General features: G+C 44.4%; 1 long non-coding RNA gene across 1 annotated transcript; it reads left to right on the top strand.

The window, feature by feature from the left end:
• Positions 1-2,238: 2,238 nt before the first annotated feature.
• Positions 2,239-6,954, top strand: LOC125946082 (uncharacterized). Its single transcript, XR_007467394.1, has 3 exons — positions 2,239-2,676; positions 3,827-3,925; positions 4,698-6,954. It is a non-coding gene; the product is annotated as an uncharacterized LOC125946082 (long non-coding RNA).
• The last annotated feature ends 3,161 nt before the right edge of the window (positions 6,955-10,115 follow it).

Raw genomic sequence — 10,115 nt, 5'->3', positions numbered from 1 at the left:
TACAATCATACAGCTTCAATTTGGGAATGCTGACCTAGATGACGGCATGGTATTTCTCTCATTTTTTGCAGTGGCCATCGTCATCATAGTCGCGCTCTACCTGCTTACATCTCCGAAGACCAACTGAAAGAGAAGGTTTGAACATTTCTATGCCTACCCAACCAGAAATTTGCCGGTCACGTAAATCAATGCATTAGCAAGCAAAAATGCTATGGCTCATACCCACGTAAGGCGGTGGCTACAACCACTCAGAAAAGTGAAGCGAACAGTGTACGAGGCTCCTGGGGCGCGATCTTGTACGCGTTCCAAAATGGAACGGGGGCGGTCCGTTCCGTCGAGCCGCACACGATTGGTCAATTTGATCGTCACGGTTCAAATTGACCAATCGTGTGCGGCTCACGGTTGAAATTAACCAATCATGTGCGGCTCGATGGAACGGACCCCTCACGTGTCATGTAATCGACCAGTAGTTTCGTAGCGTTGCAGGTATGATCCATGTTCGCCTGAAGTAACTTAATATTAGTCGCACTAGCCACGACGAAATGCTGCGCCATGACAGTGAGAACGCAGGCGAGGGAATAGAGACCACTCGCGACACGACGCGTTCACTAAAGGCCTCCTCCGTGCCAGAGGAGGAATCCCCTGTGTCAAAAAAAAAAATGGTAACAAACGTGCCCCGTCCGCGCCAGCCGACAGAGGGGGACGCTAATGTAAATAAACAGTGTGGCATGTAACACGAATGAAAGAACGGGCGTGTTCAAGTCAGCAAGAAACGGATCCAACATTAGAAGGCAAGTCGGTTGAGGGTGGAGAGACCATGGAGGAAGGAAAAAAACTAGGAGGGAGCGTCACGTGACAATCTTGAAGCCTAGTCATAAAAAATTTAGAGGAATGGGATGATGGAAAATAGGCCCTCACGTGATAGGCAAGCGGTAGATTTTACTCGGCTCGCTTTGGTGGCTTCGGTTTCGTCTGCTGCGGGGGTTTCGGAATATGCGCACATACTCGGCGTGGCAAAGGTGCGCCGAGGTTAGTGAAGGAATTCGAGTGTGTGAAGCAGTTGAGTCTCGCCGCCTAATTAGCAGACAGGCGCCAAGGCTGTTGCGAACGAAGGCGTCGGTTAACCGGCATTGCGCCGAATAACCCGGGAGGACCACCTCAAGGACGACTGGTTGCGTTTCGGTGTGGTTTCAGGGAAACGAGGGAACCTTTGGCCCTGCAAACGTGTGAAGGCAACCAAGCCGCCCTTCCGACGACGATTCGTTGCGTTTGACGACGTCTTCTGGGAAACAATGATGCCTTTCGCCCCCGCAAAATGTGCACGCGATTAAGCGAGCGTACAGCTAGGGTCCGAAGCGACTGTCCCTACGGGAAAAAATGCGTCCCGTCTTGTGCCCAAGGATGGACTGGCGAGCCGGAGACTCCGAACATATTTAGGGCCGTGCCGGCCCGTAGCGCAGTCGACACTGTTGTTTGAGATTTGCTCAAAGTCTTCGGCCTCTTAGCAGACCGGCGAGAACTCCCGTCAGCAGTAGGCGCACCTGCGTGATGAAGTGTTGTGTGCCAGGATGCCCTAATCGAACAGAAAATCGGCGCGATGGCCTTTCCTTCCATAGGTAAGCACAATGAACGTTTCTTTTATTTATGAAAATGCAACTGCAATAGTCGCGATCATTAGCGACTACGTGCTCGTGTGAATTATAACTGACGAAATAGTGGTGCAATACTATTCAAGCCATTTTTTTCCAACTTTGTCATAATTCCCACTAAGTGTTAAACATTTATTTCTCTTTAAAGTACTTTTATCAGCTAGCGTACACTCCTAAAAAGGTACGATGTGAAACTATTTATTGTCGAAGAATTACATTTTCTGCTATAAAAATTATTATTGACTTAATTTTGTATGTATTTCTTGTGGTTGAAAACAATCAAAATTGCAATAAAACTAATTAATTGAAGAAACCATGAACGATTATTCTTCACATAACATACCAAGTTTTGCAATAGTTGCCAAGAACAATAATTTTGTAGAGAATATTCTGCTCGTAGTAACTCGGCTTGTACGTGAGTGCAAAGCTCAAACATCATGTTGCAAAGTTCAATCACTCCCCATGTTAAGGCTAAATATCATTTTCTTTTTTTTTCAGAAGATAGGATGTTGGTTGACATATTTTAAACAACAGGTAAATAACAGTTCAGATGAAATAACACAGTTTTACTTTAAATTACAGGAGTGAACATCATTTTCATTCATTTATTAGTAGTACCCTGAAGGCCTGGAGGCATTACAGAGGGGGCATTACATTACATTATGTGTGTGTTACAGCTATATCTTTGATATTTTTGTGTGAAACATGCACTGCAAAGTTACTACAGCTCCGTTTCCCCCGAGATTCAATTAGCTGCATGTGTATTTTACAAGCACACTTAGATCAAAGATAGTTTTCTACACAAGGGGATGCGGTGTGTAGGGAAAGCATGCACAGATCATGTGAGGTCTTTTGCATGACTCTGCAAAGGTTGTGTAAATGCATTCCACAGCAAGTGTTATTGTTGGACCTCTGGTCGGTTATTCTTTAACTGCAGACGCTTGCAAAGGACGATGCCACAGCAATGAGTCAACCTTAAAGTGAAGCAGCTACATCCACGGGAACATAACAGCATCAAGTTGAGCCAGTAAGTTGGTGCACAGCTGTATGCAGCCATAAGGCATGTTTCCAGTTTGATCATACCTTTTTCATGACTGTGGTAGATGTCCCCCACCATTCCTGAAGTGAAATATGCTTTTCTTATATTCAGGCAGGTCTCTCTCAAGCCACAATGGATATGGACATCTCTGAGGGCTTCTCTGATTGATGTGCTAGCAGAGGGTACTGCTACATCTGCTAGCGCGTTCTTGACTGATTCAGACATCGCTGAAGAGCCTTCCGAAATCCACCATGTCCTGGCATGTTTGATTGTCGTAATGATCACAGAGGTTGCTTAAGACATTTTCTCACATGTGCGCCTTGGTTCATTCATGTTCTGATCTGCTTTGCAAAAATCTTGTGTTTCCCTTTAATATATATTTTGGATTTCACCTTTAAAGTAATTATTTAAGTTTCAAAAATGCATATGAGACTGTCATAAAGCTTTTTGTAAGATGTTTTCGACAGATTTAAAAGATCTATTAGTAATGCTCAGAATGAAGACAAAGATAGAACTGTTCAACCGATCATTGGCTACATTACAGCCCTTTTTTGACACAGGTGATAAGCATACTGCGTTCAAATTTCATTGTTGACACTGGCAAAAGCAAGTGCTAATGAATGAAAGCCATATATGCTACATCATAATCTCATTTTAGTCAATCTAGGATAAGTACAAGATAAGGAAAATAAAACAAACTGCAGCAAAGCAGTGTTATGTAAGATGAAAAACCACTTTTTTTTCAGTAAAGTTGGAATAAGGAAAACACACTCCTTCTCTGAATTATACTTCAGCCATGTCCTCTCATTACACACATAATTAACACCCTTGCTAGGCTCCAACATTTATAACAGTAATAAAATTTATACCATGCCAACTGTGCTGGTAAGCTTTATCAACATTTTTTGGGACAGTAGATAAAAAATACAGTATATAGCCACAGCCACTGATCTCCCTAACAATGTCCTGCTTGCTGGTCATTATTGTGCTTAAATTTTAAATGAAGCCAATGGTGTCGCTATTAGTCCCAGGTTTTAGCTTCAACTGTGCATCTGGTGTTTCGTTTGCACGATCAGCAATTTCAAGTTATGTTGCAGTAAGCAGTCCCTCCTCATTGCACTTGGTGTATTTTGTCCAGTCTCCCAGTCCAAGGCTCTCCAGGACGCTCAAGGGTGAAGCTTCTGCAGCACTGCCTACACACAACCCAGCGACACCTCGAACAGCAAGGCATACTATGGTGAGGATAATACTCGAGCACTACAATTTTTACATACTTGTTTCCTTAGGTAGCTGCAAGTGAAGTGGCATATATTTTCGTGGCAACTGTTTATTAGCTCAAGCATAATAAATGTCACTCAGTGAACTGCACTTGGACACTAACATTTATGATCATGGCAACCATCTAATTAAATACTGAAACATTCTTATTTGTTCGCAGCGGTATGAGTTTCCTCAGGGTTTGTATTTAACACCAATTATCGGCCAATAATCCTTTTTCAATTTTCCTTTTCCATTCAAATGACACAATAACTAGAAGACCAACAGGTTTTTCACAATTTTCTATGCTCTGTATATGTTCAGTCGGTCACAATGAGCCGTGCTATATGAGCTCAGTATATTTTGCCCACTCAAACTAAAAGGCTTCTTTAAAACATCTCTCATTGAACTATGCTACATTGGCCTCTTCTGTGTTAGTTGTCTTGTACTTCTACCTTTCCTGCCTGGGCCCAGATGGGCCTGCTGTATTTAGCAAATAAATAAACAAACAAAATTAAGTGGCACTAGTAAGCTCGTGTGGATGGCAGTTTTATGCCCCCACAGTTTTTAAGTTCACAATAGTGTAAACGGAAACCGTTGTGAGCAATGTAATGACCTAAAATTAAGCATTATATTCTTCATAGCTTGCAGAAGAGTGTATGCCACAACAATTAATTTGTTCTGCGTACGTGCTTTGTGTCATGAAGGTCGCTCATGCAGCTGTTAAAGCGCGTCATATTTTGCAGCCACAGCCAGCAGAAGATGCACCTGAAAAGGCCTGAGGCATGAAGTATGGCGTTACACAATTCCAAACTGCGACCAAGAAGAAGATGAAGACTCTACGGCAATCCCATCAACAACTTTTTCAAAAGGTTGCTCATCTCGAAAATGTCATAGAAGATTTATCTGACAATCGCATTCTAGGAAATGAGGATGTCGCCATATTGCAGAGTCTTGGTGGGGCAAAAAAAGACTTGCTCATGCGTCAACTGCCACATAAGTCTGGTGCCAGCAATGTCACCCGCTTACTCGCCAGAGCTCAGGCCATTTGCAGTGACTTTGCATTTTTATTCCCCTAGAGCATACAGATATGTACGAGCTGTTTTCAACACATGCTTCCCGCATCCAAAGACACTGTGTAAATGATATCAATCCATTGATAGGGCTGCTGAATTTTCAATAGAGAGCAATGACTGAATTGGCTATCAAGGTAAAGCACGGCTCTCCACATTATGCAATCTGGTTGTGGATGAGATGGCCATTCAAAGAAGTAGTGTGGGATGGGAAAAGCTTCCATGGATATGTTGACATGGGCATTGATGTCAATGATGACAGCTTTCCAGTTGCCTAAGATGCATTTGTTTTAATGCTTGTTGCAATCAATGGCAGATGGAAGCTGCCAATTGGCTACTTTCTAGTGCATGGCCTTGGTGGTGAGCAGAGGTGCAATTTGGTACTGCAAGCTGCTAGCTTCACTCACGAAAAAGGTGCACACATTGTGAGTTTGACCTGCGATGGCGCTGCAGCGAATTTGTCATTGCTGCACAGCCTTGGCTGCAAGATGGACCTGACTAAGCTGGATGCTTCTTTTCCACATCCAGTGACAAAAAAAGCTTTTCTTTGCCATGTTGGATCCCTGTCACATGTTGAAGCTACTGTGGCACACCCTGTTTGATAAAAATGGCTATTGTGATACAAACAAACAGTTCATATTGTTGAAACACATTGATGAGCTGCATGAAATCCAGTACACAGAGGGCCTACATTTGGCAAACAAACTTAGACAAGCACATATTACCTGGAAAAGCCAGCCCATGAAAGTCTCATTGTTGGCTCAAACATTCAATCGATGCAAATAGTCAATCGGTAGCAGATGCTCTGGGTGACTGCAGAGCTCAAAAAAATTCAAAATTTTCAAATTCCTTGCCAACAGAAGAGTTTATCAGACATGTCAACAATGCATTTGACATTTTAAATTCAAGACATCCAAGGCAAGAAGAATAGAAAGGACCGCTGTGTCCTGAAAATGTGGCTCCTGTCACTGCGTATGTCAAAGAACTTATGGCTTACTTTTGCTCGCTTAGGTAGTCTGCAGCTGGTAAACTAATGACAGGGACCAACCAAAACACAGGCTTCATTTGCTTTGTGGTGTGCTTAGACAACCGTCCATACAACCACTTGGTTACAGAAAATGGCCTATTGGCATATCTTCCGACTTCCAAGCTCAGTCAGGACCACCTTGAGTTACTTTTTTGCTGCAATAAAATCATTTGGGGGCTGCAATGACAACCCAACAGCAAAGCAGTTTGCAGCCGCATTGAAGCGTCTGATAATTCGTAATGAGGTCAAGGACATTGATGGCGGAAATTGCTTTCTATTGGAACACATCGAAATTCTCTTTGTACGCTCCTCTGAAAAAAACGTACTCCATCGATGTAATTAACCTCACTGCCCCTCAGAGAAGCCCTGCAGCCAGTGAACCACTCACAGAAGCAATTTTACAGGATCATGGTTACTCTGCTGACCCAGGCAATGTGTCTGAGCTTGTGTGCCTGCGGCTCGCAGTACTGGAAGAATTGCTGCACAAGTTTTCTCGTGGGTGAATTATGTTCATGATGGCCCACACAGTTAATTCCTTTATCCATCAACTTCACCTGTCCCACCAGGTTTTATGTTAAGGCATTTATTTGTTTTTTGAGTGACTTTGTAAAATGCATATATTGTTCAAGAGCGTTGTATGCAGATGTCAAACTTTTATAGAGGGAAAATGTGATACCTTATTGTAAATTCTGCAAGTACATGTTTGTTGTCTTGCTGAATGCTGTAGCTTGAATCACCTGCATGCAAATTATGCTTAAACAATTGTTCTGTTCAGCCCAAGCTAAACAGTGTGGACAATGACGGTAGGTTAGCTGGCCTACCTTTCACTAGAGCAAACTGTGTGATGACGTGTACATGCTGTGAATGCTCTCAATGGATTATGTGTGAGCTAGGTATACGCTTGAGGATGATAATGTTTTTTTAATGTTTATCCTGTATGTCTTTTACCTGACTTTTGTGGAAATTGCATTGCAGCAAAATGCATTGTATTTTAATGTTGACATACTTATTTTGTGGGTCTGACCTCACATCAATTGTTTCAACTTTGACTTTGTGAACTACCACTCTTTTTTAATTTCCGCATATGTATTGCTTACTTTTCTGACAAGCACAATCACTGAAGCCTTTCGATATTGCAGATATAAATACTATACAATTATAGCCCTGTATTGAAGGCGTTGCATACAAGGCATTGTAAGCAAAACTGCAGCTACATTCAAGGACAGGTGATTCCATTGACCAGTTTTATTAAAGGTATCAATAATACATGTGATATAGTTTACTTTGTATAACATTATTATACAAATGTCCTCTGACATACAAGTATGCTAATACTGATACCATAGAGCAATGACCCAATAGGTTTTCCTACTTGCTGTTTATAATTTTCTTTTGTGTATTATCTTTGCAATGTACTTCATTTAAATTATAAATGTGGCTTCCTTCTGTATTTGTGTGAAATCTTCTGGCTTCTATAGGTGCAATAAACACTGAATAAAGAATGAAACAATTACTGTTGCCATAAAAATGTGCTTTCCATAGTACAAGTACACCAGCAACACAATGAATCCACAAGTGCAAATGAATGCTGCCATTTTTCTCTTGCCGCTATGTATTCAGTTTTCATGCCGTTTCACACTAGCAGAGGAAGAAGGGTCCCCCTGGCAGTGATTGATTCTAGGACATAATTATGCTGTGGGGCTATACTCGCATTCGGAAACAGCTGAATATACTCTAGATAATGCACAAATCCCGTCCATTTGCTTTATTATATAACGAAAATTGATCCCCGAGGCGCGTCTTAACAGCGTCGTCGCACCACAGAATCTTGCAAAATAGTACACGTAAATCTGAATAAACGGCGATTACTTTGGCGTTTAGAATACAGGCTAATGCTATTTATTTCTCTCAAAATGAAACACGCCCACCAGAGCCCTTTATCAAGCGAAAATGCGACAAAAAAGTGTCCTTCAAGACATCTCGTTTCTTCCTAGGTGCAAGACAGCGTGACAAAAATTATTTCTCAAAATAAAACACGCACACCAGCTTTTTATTAATTTTATTAAGCGAAAATGCGACAAAAAAAGTGTCCCTCAAGACATCTCGTTTCTTTCTAGGTGCAAGACAGCGGGACGAAAAATTATCAAGATAATACGCACCACAGCTTAAGGTGCACAACGGCTGATTTGACGAAACTTGAGTACGTAGGAAAAATAGACCACACTCGAGCGTTTGGACGGGTTTCGAGCCGCGAGCGCTGGAAACTCCACTAACCGCGATAGTAAGCGCAAGTGACGCCTTGAAAATTTTCTGTCTTCATGAGTCAGACGCCCCAGTCTTGCTCCACGTTTCAAGGAATCGCATTTGAAGCGAAGAACGACGTGCGCAGTAGCAGAAAACCACCACCCGCATACGGGCCTCCAAGCCAGTGACGGCAGGCGCCACTAAAAGTTACCACGTACCAAACAATCACGAATGGTCCGGCAACCATGTGGGCCTTTTCCGCCCCATAAGGCACCGCGCACGGGCCCCTGAGAGGGGGAGGGGTGGCTTCAGAGGAGGTTGGCTTGCCGAGGCTAGTGGAATCACGTGACGCTCCCTCCTAGTATTTTTTACCTCCATGGGAGAGACGCGCACGGCGACCCCAGGCGCTTACGCATAAGCGGCGAATGGACGCCCCGCCTCGCGTCACCGGGAGGCGCGCCCGTCGCCACGCGGCACCTCAGGATGAAAACAGGAACGGCTATCCATCCATAATCCGTACGCGCCCTCAAGCGGGCGATACGACTAGCGAGGTGGGGGCATGATCTGTGCCCCGTCGAGTGCGACTGCGCGAGTCCCGCTTTGCGGCACTGATTGCAACAAACTGCCGCACTTCCTTGTCGCACCGTGCACTGTGCCACGAGGTGATTGATGGCACACCGAGTACACACTGCCCTCTCGGGCTGTGATGTTTTTCGTGTCACTGATCTCGGGGGCGTGCGGGTGTTAGAACAGATGGAGAAGGAAGACGGATGGCGACACAGCAAGCAGATATTTAATCACACTCGAAACCAAAAAAGTTGTCGCAGTTTCACCTGAAAGGTGAAGCATCAATTGCGATAGCAAATTTGTAGAGAGATATACGGAGTAATGATATTAGCTTTATCAGCTGTATAAACTTGGACATGCAGCAGCACCGGCAACGCGCCGAACTGTTGTCGACGCCGTCGGCATTTTGCCCGCGTTCGCTCAAAATGCGTGCGGCGTTGGTGACTGTTGCCGGAGCCTCTGATATAAATAGGCACTTGGTGCCGCAGCTAAACGTCGCCGCCCTTCCCTCCCCCTTCCCCCCCTCCCCCACGGCCTCTCGCGCATCGGAAGAAGGCGCGTTTGCTCTACATATATGGTGATTGTAAAGGAGGAAAGAGACGCCTACTTCTGCAGCCCTTAAGGAAGCACGGCGCAGAACGCGCGTTTGTTCTCCGCCGTGCGTTCACTCCCCGTGAAAGAGCGCGTCCCTCGCGCCCTTTCACTCGCACATACAGCGTTCGGCGGCGCGCGGCCACGATTTCATCTCCATTGACGTCATACGGAACCTCACGGCGACGGCGACGGCAGAAATCTGCTTTTGAGTGTCCATATAATTGCTATCGCAATAAAAACCCCAAACGAAAACGCAAGTACACACGGAACTAAAACACCATGAATAAATAAATGCCAACAAATGAGCAACCTAGTGAATCAATAAACAGGCCCTTAATTCTGTCTACGATAGTTCTGGGCGTTTTCTGCTCGAAAGTCTGGCAACTCTGGCCTACTGTTGTGACGCTACTAGGATGGGACGCTCTTTAATACTGAGTTTGTTGTTCTCGTTGCACGTATTTTCCCGGCGGGGATCTCGTTGGACCTTTCTCCATGTTGTGGTTCTTGCCGACTGTCGCATAATCGATGCTGCATAGAAGTCGGTCGTTGAACTCGCTCGTCTCGGGAGCCTGGGTAACCCGGTCGCTGTCGCTGACGTGGCCGGGAGAGGTGACAGGTTAGGCCTAGCGACGTGCTCGGCCGCCGCTTCCATCCAGCTTCTTTCC

This window comes from Dermacentor silvarum, chromosome 5 (assembly GCF_013339745.2).
Source record: "Dermacentor silvarum isolate Dsil-2018 chromosome 5, BIME_Dsil_1.4, whole genome shotgun sequence".
NCBI lineage: Eukaryota > Metazoa > Arthropoda > Arachnida > Ixodida > Ixodidae > Dermacentor > Dermacentor silvarum.
This window is presented reverse-complemented; position numbering and strand designations above follow the sequence as displayed.